Consider the following 14,009-nt stretch of genomic DNA (forward strand, 5'->3'; position numbering starts at 1 on the left):
TTGGGAGTGTAAACTGATATTTACTACTGACACACTACAGCAAAAGATAGAAATAACTGTAAATGATAGTGGCCTAAGATTTTGCACAGTACTGTATATCTTACTGTTATGTAACAGCTATTTCCGTTATTCTGTTATATTTCTACTATAAAATCAAATTTATTTCTGTGATTTGAACCTGAATTTTCAGCATTATTACTCCAGTCTTCAGTGTCACATGATCCTTCAGAAATCATTCTAATATGCTGATTTGCTGCCCAAGAAGCAAGTTCTTATTATTATCAGAGTTAATTTGTTAATAGAAACATTTGTGCTGCTCCATATTTTTCTATATTTATATCTATTTATATACAGTACATGCAGTAATATGGAAAAAAACTACAATAAAACAGTTAAAAGAACAACATTTGCAAATTTTCATTGTTCACAAGTCTATTTAGTGCATTCTGACTAACTTTTTGAATTATAATTTTTTTTTTAAGTGTGAGAAATTTTGCTGCGGTGTTATATAAGACTGCATGCTGCTGTGTGTCGTGAGACATAAAATAAAAATAGGCTAGAAGAAAGAATGAGTCCTAGTTGCTGTGTATGAAAACACTCTCTCACTCTTTCTCACTTAGGCATTCTGCACTTCTTTGAACGTATTGAATGCAAAAAGGCTGCTCTTTTTAACCTAGCACAGCTCCACATGCAGTATCAGCAGTTTAGAGACAAAAGCCAAACTCATTACATAACCTCTATGCTGACTGTGACAGACACCCAATTGTCAGCAATCTGCCACGGCACACAAAACTCTGCCATCTTGTGCTGCATTTACTCAGTGAAGAAAATCAGGGCTTGTCTCTATTTATCAGGCTTCGTGTTCGGACCTGTATCGCCATTTGAAATCTAAGACGAGTATTTGTTGTGAAGCCGACTTAAAAATCTTAATAGCAGTGTACGTTGAGTTGCATGGCATATGCAATAAACATCCATTTTCAAAGAGTGCTCTGTTTTCTGATAGCTGGAAACCTAAAAGTCAAGCTATGAGAAGCCCTGCAGCGTTTCTACCTGCATTGGAGTATTTTTTGTACTTTATACTTCAGTTTGGTTAGTGTTACACAGCTAAGATATTACATTGAGCTGGTCACACCTGCTCTCTGTGATTGTGTGTCCTTCTCCAGAGGGATGCTTTGGTGCTGGATCTGCTCGGGAGTAAATGAAAGCTTAACTCCCAATCTCCTTCCATGGGGCTTTTCTGCACAATGTGTGGAAAGCTTTTGCAGGAGGGGTTTCTGTGAGGGTCTTGTAGTCTTGGAGGGTCTTGGAGGCTGAACTGAAACCTGGCTTACAGAAAATCAAACAGGAATAATTCAATGGTGATTCAGCCATGTTCTCGGTTGCATGGACATGCTGTGAGGGAATGCTTGTCTTTCCGCTGTTACATCTCCACTGTAACCGGGAGCCTGTCTTGGTATGTTTGACGACAGCTTTGCGACCTGCAGAGGGCAGTATGGAGTTGTTATCTTTAAACTTTTGTGAACAGGAGTTGGTCAAATGCATGCCTTAACTTCTGACTGTCTGACTTTCTTGCACATCCATATATTTGTTTTTCATTATCATATTTAATGAGTGGTTTTTATTTCAATTTTCAGTCTTCATATTCAAGTAGTTTTACAGCTGTGGGTGTTTCCACCTAGAAGACCCATCAGTAAGTGCTATCAATTTTACAGGAATCCTTAGAAACAGGGGTGACCAACTTCGGTCCTGGAGAGCAACATCCCTGCAGAGTTTTGCTCCAAACTTGATAATACTCACCTGTCTGAAATATGCAGATTTCAGCAACTAACATCAGCTTTTCCAGACTGCAGTTTCAGACAGCAAATCTACATTTTAGGTATATACACTTTTATACCTTTTTCAGAGAGCGTACCTTTTGAAATTTGCTTGAAAAATGATCCCATTAACTTTCATAATATGTACAAAAACAGCTGAAACATCCTTCATATTTCTTTGTGTCATATGTACACTCTCAGAAGAGAATGGTCACTAGCACAGTACCCTTTCAAATGATATAGCCATGTCCAATCCTGCTCCTGGAAGGTCACTTTCCTGCAGAGTTTATCTCTTATCCTAAAGAAACACCCCTGAACCAGCTAATCAAAGTCTTCAGGATTACTAGAAACTTGCAGGCAGGTGTGTTGGGACAGATTGGAGCTCAACTCTTCAGGACATTGGTCTTCCAGGAGTCCGGACACACCTGCTTAGTAGATTTTGCATCTTTAGCTAACCAAACTCTCATGACGAGACGAGCACATTTTCTTTATTCAGTTATACCACATTCATAGCGAGCACATTTCACAGCACATTTGTCTGCTTTGTTCCTTGTAAGGGTGCTTTGCTTTGAAATATTTTGCACTTTATGCCATGATGCAAGCGGCATGTAATTTTGTCCTCTATTCTCTCATCTTGTATGTGTTCTCATTCCTGAAATCGAATCATCAGAGTGGACAGAAGCGCTTAGTGCTTTCAACCTGGACATGAATAAAACAATTAACCACAGATTCACAACCATTGGGGACTGCTATGTCTTCCTGTTTGTCATTTTGTCCTCTTGGGAAACAAAACAAGTTGGAGAAAGATCCAATTACCTCCTTCAAGAGGAGAGGCAATTCTCCTTAAAGTGATTGTCTCAGATCTGCCACATTAGGTTTGTTTTTTTCATGGTTTGGGAGGGCTAACAACCATAATATTATCAAGGGGCTGCAAGCTTCTGCCTCAGAGCGTTTCTGTTCGGGTCTGTGTGTTTTTATTTGCAATAGTTTCTTTCGGATTTCTCCCATGAAGGTCATTGACAAATGATGCTTCCTGGTACCTCCTGTCTGTGTAGGAAGGGCTAACAAGACAGCGTAGGTGTAATTTGGGTATGGAATTGTCTGTGTCAGAATAATAAAAATTTTCGTGTGTGTGGGGCTGGCCACAGTTGTTTAGGATTGGAACGAAAGAGCGAGGAAGTAGAAATGAAGTAACGAAATGAAAGATTTGTGTAGTTTCCAAGGGGATGCGCTAGTCATGGATGAGCAAATCGTTTAATGTGTTTTCACATTAGCACTAATTTCAAGAAATAGCAGGAGTCTGAAAAACTAAAAAGTGTGTGTGTGTGTGTGTGTGTGTGTGTGTGTGTGTGTGTGTGTGTGTGTGTGTGTGTGTGTGTGTGTTTGTGTGTGTGGAGAGAAGGAAATCTTGCAGAGAGAGAGCGATTAAACCAGTTTATCACTGACTTTTTCCACATCTGGAGATAGTAGTTATGGTTCTTATGGGGATTGGGACTATCCCAAAGACATTGAGCAGAGCTGCACTTCATCAACCTCTAAATGTATTTCCTTTTTTCTTTAGAGAAGCTGGAATGTGTCTATTATTCCTTCAGCAACATGGCTGTTAAACCAAATGCTTTCATTTATATTCTTATGCTCTTTTTATATACTGTAGCAGTGGTTTTGCTTGAGTGGAGAGCCAGCACAGTTTCAAAAACATATTTTGTGTCCCAAGATTCAGGTGTCAAAATCACTAGTGTTTAATCAATGTTTGAGATCTACAACAAAATATATTGAAACATTTTGTTCTTCCTTTTGAAACCAGATAAGACTCCTTTTAGAATGTCTTCAAAATAAAGGCTCCAAAAGGTTTTTTTTTTGGTTGTTTGTTAGTTTTTTTTGTTTTTTTATTTTTTTTTTTTTACAGTGATGTCATAGAAAACCCATTTTGGGTTCTCAAATGTACCTTTTAGTGAACAGTTCTTAAAAGAACCATTTTTCCACCACAAAGGATATGGAATGTAAAGATTTGATGGATAATAAAGGTTCCTCATGGAACCATCAATTCCAATAAAGAACATTTCTTTTTAAGAGTGTGTACATGATTTTATGGTTATTATCATTTTATAAATTGAATTTAGCATTGTTTTGCCGTGCCACCCTTATCAGAACAGTCACAGCTGAAAATGTTTTACAATCAGGGTTGCAAATGAGTGAAAAAAAAAATATCCAGAATTTTGGCTTTAGTAAATATTGGAAACTTTAGAGTTTCTTGAAATTTGCCAGAAATGTTCCATCCCTTTACAACTCTATTTATAATACATTAATCTATGCAACCTTATATAATACAATATTGTTCTGAGCTGTCATTTTAGTCTTACATTTCAGCTTGTTTCCAAAATTTACCTGGAAGATTTTTTGCTGTTGAATCTTTCATTTCATAAGTGTTTATATATATATATATGTGTGTGTGTGTGTGTGTGTGTGTGTATGAAGATGCAGTTCTTGAAATATTTTTAGCCACAAAATGGATTGTGGTTAATTCATATATCAATGCTCTCAGTTTCTGTAAATAAAAATGTTTGAAAATGATCTTTGTCTTAACAACATAATTTAACAGCAGAGATACAAGCTTCCATGTTGGGGCCTTTAAGTATTGTGTTAGTTCAACTAAAAAAGCTGGGAATTACATACTCAGAGTTTCTACACCCATTTAAGTGAAACAGACTCTTACAGATTAAACCAATACAAAAAAAAAAAACACAAAAATGATACAGGTGCTGGAGTTTTGTTTACATACTGTACCAAGGAATATGTTTGAGATTAGATTGTTCAGAGCAAAATCTCTCAGCCTCTCTCCTTCACTTAAACGTGAGATTATTTTCAGAAATGGAAATCAACCCTAGTCATGATAAAACAATGCAGTTTTGCGATGGAGATTTGTTTAGCCAGACAGCGCCATGATGGGTGTGCTAGCGTGTGATAATTCAAGATCTGCAGGGTAGGACTTTGATTTATGGGATATCCGTTTTGTCTTTCAAAACTTGTTTCTTCGAAAGCCCCCCCCCCCCCCCCCCCCCCCCAACATTTCACAGGAGTCATTTCCCTAATTGATAGTTGCCTGGAAACTCTATGAGAGATGCTGATAACATAAAAAACTGATAACATGCATGAGATAGTGTTTCAGTGTGTGTGTGTGTGTGTGTGTGTGTGTTGATCAAGACCAGAAAAACTAAACGGTTACATTTCATTGACTTGTTTAAGACTATTGATTTTGAACTGATATGCTTGTACACTGTGCTTGTGAGGTCACTCATAATGAATTATGGATTAACAATTATGTTTTAAAACAATGCAGTATTTGCTGTACAGATCTCATAGGTGTGAAGTCATCGGGCCTAGTGCGTTTCAGATGATGGAAATGTGCTGCGCTCATAGGCTCTTATAAGAGAGCTCTCTCAATCCCCATGATAAAAGCTATTGATTACCCTCTACTTACACTCACATGCTTGTGCTCAGCCATTTGGACTTTGGCATCAATTTCTCCAAGTCAGTGACTTCAGAGATGGTCATTTGAGGTCTCTCTGAAGTCCTGTGGATGTCAGCTCAAGTTTCTACGTTCAGGAGACTTTTTGGAGCTCTTTGGTGCAACAGATAAATGGGAAATTTTAAGGTGGGCAGTAAATATGGCTATATTTAAAACTGGCATTAGTGTATGATTGATCTAAACCAGTTTAAGGGGTTGCTGGCTTTTGGTATCTGGTTTATAACTTGACACTCAAGCTGTATCTTGCCTTCATGTGGTCAAAAAGTATGGAAGAAAATAAAATTTTGTTAGTTTTCTATTTATGTATATTTCATGTATTTTGTTCTTATACAAAGCCTAATTTTCAGCATTATTACTCCAGTCTTCAGTGTCAGATGATCCTTCAGAAATCATTCTAATATGCTGATTTACCCTCAAAAATAATTTTTGATTATTATCATTGTTGAAAACACTTTACTTACTTTAATAGTTTACTTACAGTATATAATTTCTGTGGATTTATGTTTTTTTTTCAGGATTTTTTGATAGAAAGTCCAGAAGGACAGCATTTATTTGAAGTAGAACAAATTGTTGTAACATTGTAAATGTTTTTACTGCCACTTTTTATCAATGCAATGTGTCCTTGTTGAATAAAAGCAATGGCTTCTTTCACAAAAAAAAAAAAAAAAAAGTCTTATAAAGAGATGGGAAATAACAAATACTTTAATATGACAAATTACTGTAGTTAAAGGGATACCTCATCCCAAAATGAAAATGTTGTCATTAATCACTTACCCCGATGTCATTCCAAACCCATAAAAGCTTTGTTCGTCTTCGGAACACAATTGAAGATATTTTGGATGAAAACCAGGAGGCTTGTGACTGTCCCACAGACTGCCAAGTAAAATACACTGTCAAGGTCCAGAAAAGTATGAAAAGCATCATCAGAAAAGTCCATCTGCCATCAATGATTCAACCGTAATTTTATGAAGCGATGATATGATATGAATTTTTTTTGTATGTAAATAAAACAAAAATAACAACTTTATTCAACAATTCCTTTGTCAACAGTCTCCTCTGTGCCTCTCTACATCACTCAAACTGTCTACGCTCTTCTTTGTCAGCAAAATTGTGTTTATTTTATTGATATTTCATCGGGTAAAATGCCTCTATCGCCATTTTATTCAGCTACAGCAAAAGCTGGATGTCTTTGTCCATATAAGGGATTTCCTTAAATGGACGTCATAAGTTAAATTACTTCTGTGAGTTTCACTTGTGGAGTTTCTGCCCTCCGGCTACCGGTAGAAATGAAACAGTCATTACATTTTGTGTGTACTTACTCACAACACCCTATTTTGGTTAAAAAAAAAATATAATTAAAACAAAGGAAAATAGGAAAAATTATGTTTTTCTCCAGTGTAGATGCATAAGATTACCTGACAAAAATTACGAAATTACTGTGAAAGATTTTTCATCATAATATTTTAAGAAGGCATGTGATTTAAAGTTATACGCCCCCAGCATGTTATCAGGGGTAAACAAGTGTAAATTATGCTTGCACTCTAATTGTCTCTGTTTGCATTTCAGTAAAATGTATGGTATAATAGGATATGGCCCAAAGGTGATGGCAAACTGAGTGCCATCTTCTACTTAAGTGAGAGATGTGTGTACTTTTGCCATCTTATATCACTGAAATGACACTCATCATCTAGAAAATGCACGTCAGTTAGCATTATATCTCAGTCTGTTTATTATAAACAAGACAAGCCCAGTGAGAAGGCCTGGTTTATAGTGGCCAAGAACATCCTGCCCGTGCCAGAGCCCCCCTCCCCCCTCCCGCTACAAGCTGTTTGCAGGATGCAGGATCTGGAGGTATTCCCTCAGCACTCACACCAGCTCCAGACCTGAAACACTACACCACACTGAAGAGGGCAGACACAGACAAGAGTGACTGGGGAAACACTTATGAAAGCATTTTACTAAACAAAATGAGCAAGTATTGTTTTTAGGTTACTACCGTTGAGTTTCTGATTCTTACTACTGATATAGCAGAATGTATACGTAATAATTTTTGATTCTCCACAGCAGTTTTACTACAGTAGGTTGTGAGTCACACAGGCCTCTGGCTATGGTCACATTAAACTGCAAATACAGTGGTGCTATTAAAATTTATTAGATGAGATTAGAGATCTGTAACTACAACTCTCGTGAAATGTATTTAATTGCCTCCTGGTTTGAACAAAAACATCTAGAGCAGAAAATTCTCCTTGCTTATTTTACATTTCAACCATGCCAGTGGCTGTATCTGCTTAAATAAGGAGGGGATTCATCATGAAACCTTTAAAGTAAGCTTTCGGGAGCCAGGGAGGGTAAGGATAAACATGAGAGCTGTCCAATTGTTTTTTTGTTTTTTTTTTGGTTCCCAAATTTTATTGTCAGCCAGTCCCCTTAGACAGCACAGGCAATCCCTATACGCAACCTACACAAATTGCAGATGCCCCCTAACCACCAGGGGCCCACTTGCTCTCAAAGATGATTTAATGTCTAGATGCTGTAAAATTAATAGAATTTTATGAAAATACCATCCCGCATTTCATTAGTTTTCTTTAAAGCAGTGCGCTGTCACCCTTCCTATGTAAAATATTTAAATCAAATAAATCGATCAATAAAAACAATATCTTGCATGATTTTTTCCTCCCTCCTTTGTCCTCCTCTTTCCCCTCCTTCATTAACAGCTGACAACCTTGACACATTCTTCATTACTAAAATTAAAACCATCAGTGCACAATTTTCCACACCACAATCTGTCAAGCACATCTTACCAGCAAACATACACTCGTTCAAATCCTTATCTTCATTCCCTGAGGCAGAAGTCTCCAACTCTTTCTAATCATCTTACTACTTGTCCGCTTGATCTTATTCCATCTCATCTCCTTCAAGACATTTCTCCTGCAGCTGCACCTGCACTGACTCACATCATGAACACATCATTTCACACTGGTGTTTTTCCCTCAACATTTATACAGGCTTGAATAACCCTTTACTTCCGAATCAGAAAGAGCTTTATTGCCAACTATGCTTGCGCATACAAGGAATTTGTTTTAGAGACATAAGCTTCCAGTACAATAACACACAGACAAAAAATGTAAATAAACACACATATGTAAATATAAATAGACAAACATTGCAAAATAAATCGAAAAATAAATAAATTGTATAAACAGTTGTGCTATAGATGATAATGGAATAGAATAGAGTGAGATGTAGGGATGTACTAGGATGGAGGTGGTAACAAATAAATAAAGGATATTGCACATTTTTATTTCATAAGTGGGGAACATTTTCATGAGGTAGATTGCCTGGGGGAAGAAACTGTTCTTGTGCATGGCTGTCCTGGTATTTGCGGCTCTGAAGCGCCGGCCAGATGGCAAAAGTTTAATAGGGGATAACTTTGATTTGAGGGATCCAGAGTGGTTTGATGGTGGAGCGTTTCAGAGAGTTTCAACTCTGTTGTTTGTTGACAGTGAAAGTGCTCTGAAAAAACTGATTATAGGGTTGGGGTCATTTTGGGGTTCTTATGAATGCAGCACCCCCTGACAAAGTTTTGCTTATGCTAGGTACACACTAAAAGATAATCGGGCTAATTTTGGGCCGTTTTCCCCTGTTCTGACAATCCTAGCTATGTCCTGATTATCTTGATGGTTCTACAGAATATCTTATCAGATTTTCCCTTGGTGTAGGTGTGTTAAGACTGTCTGAACCTGATCGGAAGAACGTTGGAGCTGCCCCAATCGCAAAGCATAAATATTCGACATGTTTAATATTTACGATCAGAAATCCTGATGTGTGGGGGGAACCCCAAGGACAAACGCGAGCACGCTCAGGAGATTATCACGTGACACGAAACAATATCCAATCAGAAACTGAGATGATGGAAGACAGAAGCAATCATGGCAAAGCACAAAGTGAAATTGATATGGACAGCAGAGATGGAGGATCAGCTTGTTGATTTGTGGCAACAGCACGAATGTTTATGCAATGTGTAGTCCAAAACCCAAACCCTTTCCTTTTTTTGTCTGTGAATTTTCTGTGAAAATCATTCCAAACACTATGATTGCAATTTCTTCCTGTATATTGTTCGCAATGCTTATTCTGAAGTCTGGCGATATTTTACTAGATTTCCTGTGTTCACAGTCGAGACTCTGCATCTGTTTGTGTGTGGTGTGCTGTCTTTGTCACATCATGGCACACCACACACTATAGGAGCAAAACTGTTAAATCTAGGATTGTTTATCCTCATGCTTGTGGTCTATCACATTTTGAAAATCTTATAAGAAATATAATTTTTTGGTGTGTACCTAGCACTAGATGTAAAATACTTACTTGAACTACGCTGGGATTTTAAAGTTAATAATATAAGGATACATTTGATTGTTCTTGGTTCTCTGATGTTGGTTAATGGTCACATGATATGTAATTAAATAGATAAAACATAAGATAATACAAATTGTAATTTTTGTGTTGTATTTAGATTTTTTTTAAATAAAGTATTCACACAAAAATTGTGTGTGTGTGTGTGTGTGTGTGTGTGTGTGTGTGTATGTATGTATATATATATATATATTAATGGCCTGTAAAAGAAAAAAAAGTCTGAAAATTATGATAATTATTTTATTTTACACTTACAATATTAAAATTTATGTTTTTAATTCATCACTTTTTAAACATTTATATCCTCTAGCTTTTATTTTAGCAAAATAGGCAAGGCAAGGCAAGTTTATTTCATATAGCACATTTCGTACACAATGGTAATTCAAAGTCCTTTGCATAAAAGAAAGTTAAATTATAATTATAACAAATAAATGCTGGTGATATGCTGTAAACTTCTATCCAGAGAAATGCTTTGAATTTGATCATCGCACATCACACAGCGATAACAGATTTATTTTGATTAATTGTGTAGCCACATTTATTTATTTTAATTTTACAGTTGATTTAATTATTGGGCTTTTTATCTTTTTATCATTATATGAATGAAAATTCATTTTTAAAGATTTTTCACCCTGTTTCTGTCAAGGCTGGTCTACTGTTATTGTGAGTAGACAGAACGAGCTCCATCCAGTCTCAGAGCTACGCCTCAGGACAGAAGTCATTCATGGTCCAAGCTGAGGTCACCAGTGAGTGTAATAGATCCAGAATCAGTCAATACTCTGTGGTAACTGAATGGCTAGTTCCTACTGAAAGCCATCATACTGAGATCACTTACATCTGCTTGCGGCTCCCTGTAGCTCCTACAAAGTCTGATTTAAAACATTCAAAGTATTTTGAGGCAAACAGAACATGTAATGCTTAAGTGCTAACTTATGTGTTTATTATGAGGTAGTCTTTCAATTTTCTTCAGTGTAGCAGTTACCTCAGCCCGTGTTTTGACACTCTTGAGCACATGTAAGTGTCATTGCTTCATAAAAGAGCTTTTTTGATTTACACATTGATTTATTTTTGAAACCATTCCAAGATTTTACCTCTAAAGAATCCAGTTCTGCCCGTTAATGTGAGTAATCTTGTCCTAAGCATGTAGCTAGTGTCTGCGGCAAATATTGACTGCATGTAAGGGCCAAACGATCTGGCTCTCATTGAGGACTAGACCACTTAGAATGATTGAGGCATTATTGATTTCATTTTCATCAGCTCTGAAGGAGGCAGACACATTTAAGGGAGATAAGTATTTTTTTGTGACACATAATAAAAGCCCTGTGAGGCTCCAGCTGTCTGTCTTCGGGGGGCCCAAGACTGAAATCACAGTGGTCCAACGCAGAGTACAGGCAGATCAAACTGTGAATACGCTGTATGAGCACTATCCCACTGCTCCTGTCTTAGTCTGGTGTGCATTAACTCTCACATCAGTCACTAAACACTGGGAAACACCAGTCAAATGCTGGAATTGTCCAGAGTACATCTTTCACTCATTACATTTACCTCATGGCTATCGTTTAATTTTCGGTCCCAAATAATGCCAGGGGTTTTAGTACCTCGGTGCTTCAATTAGCTGCAGAAAAAAAAAAGTTTTTGCATTGATTTGAGGTTGACAAAACTGTTTGATGTAGGAAGAAATGATATATGATCATGTTGAATTATAGGTTAAGTGTCTTTATCATTGCAAATTTAATTTCACTAGCTTTGCATTGCATGTTTTGAAACATGGTGGCTACATGATGGTCCATTTAAAATGTGACCAAAAGACAAACAATCATGCTGCATTATAAGCCACCCATAAGCCCGTTTTTAAAGCAGAGTATGATTATATTGTAATCATGTTTTCAATTGTAATTGTTTTCTTTTTGAACCCACATATGGTTTCATAAAAGTCATGACTTAATAAGTACGGACATCTGTTAGCAAAATGAAAGTGTCTGAATGGAAGTGCTAATTTTACCTAGTGTCAGTTTTAAAATAACTACAACTGGTAAATCTAGCCAATAATAGTTTTTAAAATCAGCAGTAGTATGAATGAAAAACTTTACAGTTAATGTAAAATAGTGCTGAAAATTAACATGAATAAGTTAACCATGACAATGATTTGCAATTATCAAATAACATTTAAGTAAAAAAAAGCCATGTTTCATCACTTCTGACTTACTGATGATGATGTGATTTTTATTTTATTACAAATTTGGAATAAATACTGTGGTTATTGAATATGCAACATATAGTTAATATGGAATGCTCTTTAGCTAGATTTAATAAAGCTAAACCATGGACAGTACAGGCCTGGCTAAGAGTTGTAAAATCTATTTGTGACTGGTTTACTGGATAGTAAGATATACAGTATCTCCACAGAACTGTGAAGTAGGCTACTTATATCTAGGGTATTACTATGTAAGTACTGTGTAAGTATCATATCATTTGTAGATCGCTTGTTTTAGTTGGAATAATGTACAGTTTATTTAGCCATAATGACCAGCTGAATTTACATTATCCCTTACATATCAATTGACCATTATTCTTCTGCCCTCACTTTAAGGTTTTCCTCTTTGTATTTCATTCTCTCTGCTGCAACATACTGTGAGCAGCAGAACCTCTGCAGCCCCTCTCTTTAAAAATTCAGTCACCTGCTCCAATTTCCATCTTCTGTCCAGAGAGCTGTATTGTATTGTATTCAGTATTGAATTTTATAATCACAAAGGCAGCATTTCAGCAAAAACAACAGAGTATTTTGAGGTCATGGAGTTTGATCGGGACAGCAGAGGAAGTGTTTCATATTTATCCGAGCTGATTTCTCCACAGCGCGAGACACGGATAAATGTGAAAATATAAATGGGGATGTATGCAGAGCTGTGTGAGCAGCATCTCCAATCAGGCAGCTTAGGAAGAGGATGGAATGGGAAGGGTGGGGGAAGGAGAAATGGAGAGAGAGTGAATGGGTGTGTGCGTATTTCAAGGGGTGGGGTGGGTTCTATGTGGGAGAGAGAAAGTGGCGGAGAGAGCACACAGAAGGAGGGGAGGGGTGTTCGTGTGTTTGCACTGGAGTGTGTGTGTGTGTGTGTGTGTGTATAGTGCTGCAGTAACGAGTGAAGAGGGGGGATGACTGCAGTTTCTCGGGCTGATGGAAGAGCTCGAGCAGGAGATGTTCGCACGCCGCTGAAACGTTAACCCCTAAGTGCCTCACTGGTGTATGGCCCAGATGCTCATTGAGGATTAGGACGGAGCAGATCACTGCAGTCAGGTGTGTAGCTTTTCAACGTGTTTTTTCTCAAAGGTGCTGCAAAATTGGGAGGGGGATCCGTATATGGGAAGGTGGGATATGCTGCACTGGATGCTGGAAATATTGTCCAGGGCACTAGATGCTTATGACTTAATCTTGCAGCGGAGAGGGAAGCCCGTTCAAGACTGGCCTCGCTGAATACTAAAGAACTGCAGTGTGATTCATACACTTGTCAGTCTTGGATAACTCTTTTTGTGTGTGTGTGTGTGTGTGTGTGTGTTGAGTCTGAAGAAAACTGGTGTCTAAAGTGATGTTTTAACTGATGTTTGATTGGGAATTGCTGCAGTGTCCCAAGCACCTAGCGCTCGTCCCAGTTGGCGTATCGGTTTTTATCGGTTAGTTTAGTTCATGGGTTACTCGCTGATCTCAGGTCAGCTTTCTTTCACACCTCACAGAGGCTGGAGTCAGGTACCCATCACAGGAAGCTGATACCAGTAAGGTGTGCAAGGGCAAAGTCAGCCGCGAGCTGTCAGCGGGTGGGCGTTTACTTCATCCATGCATGGGTGCCGGTTTTTTCCTGGAGAGTATATCCAGAGCTCGGTCCCACTGACAGCTCCCATGTTTCCTCCGGAGGGGCAATGAGAACGACACCCTCCTCCCCATCACCGAACAGTGGCAAGGCAATATGCTTAGGCTTGCTGGTACAGCTGCCATAAGAGCGGATCACAGAGGGAGACCACAGACAATGGAGTGCAGTAAAACAGCTTTGCGGTAGAGCAAAGAAAGGAGGGAAACTGGATACCTGCTGTCTGCTTTCATTTCAGTGCACTTTGTTGTTGATTTCAACCTTTCTCTAAAACACTTTAGAGAAATCTTGATAATCGATACTATTGCCAAGCATCATTATAGTCTTCAGAAATTTCCATAGTGAAAATTTATAACAATCCACCGGTTGTTTTCCATTAAGTAGCCTACTATGAGATCTGGT

At 37.7% G+C, this 14,009-nt stretch overlaps 1 protein-coding gene across 1 annotated transcript in view; it reads left to right on the forward strand.

The window, feature by feature from the left end:
• Nucleotides 1-12,855: 12,855 nt before the first annotated feature.
• The window catches only part of LOC132128921 (synaptotagmin-2-like), a 43,240-nt gene continuing 42,086 nt past the window's right edge, over nt 12,856-14,009 (forward strand). Inside the window, exon 1 of the mRNA XM_059540324.1 lies at nt 12,856-13,042. The gene's annotated coding sequence lies outside the window, so the exon portion shown is untranslated. The remainder of the gene's footprint in view (nt 13,043-14,009) is intronic.

The sequence above is a fragment of the Carassius carassius genome, chromosome 46, assembly GCF_963082965.1.
Source record: "Carassius carassius chromosome 46, fCarCar2.1, whole genome shotgun sequence".
Lineage (NCBI taxonomy): Eukaryota > Metazoa > Chordata > Actinopteri > Cypriniformes > Cyprinidae > Carassius > Carassius carassius.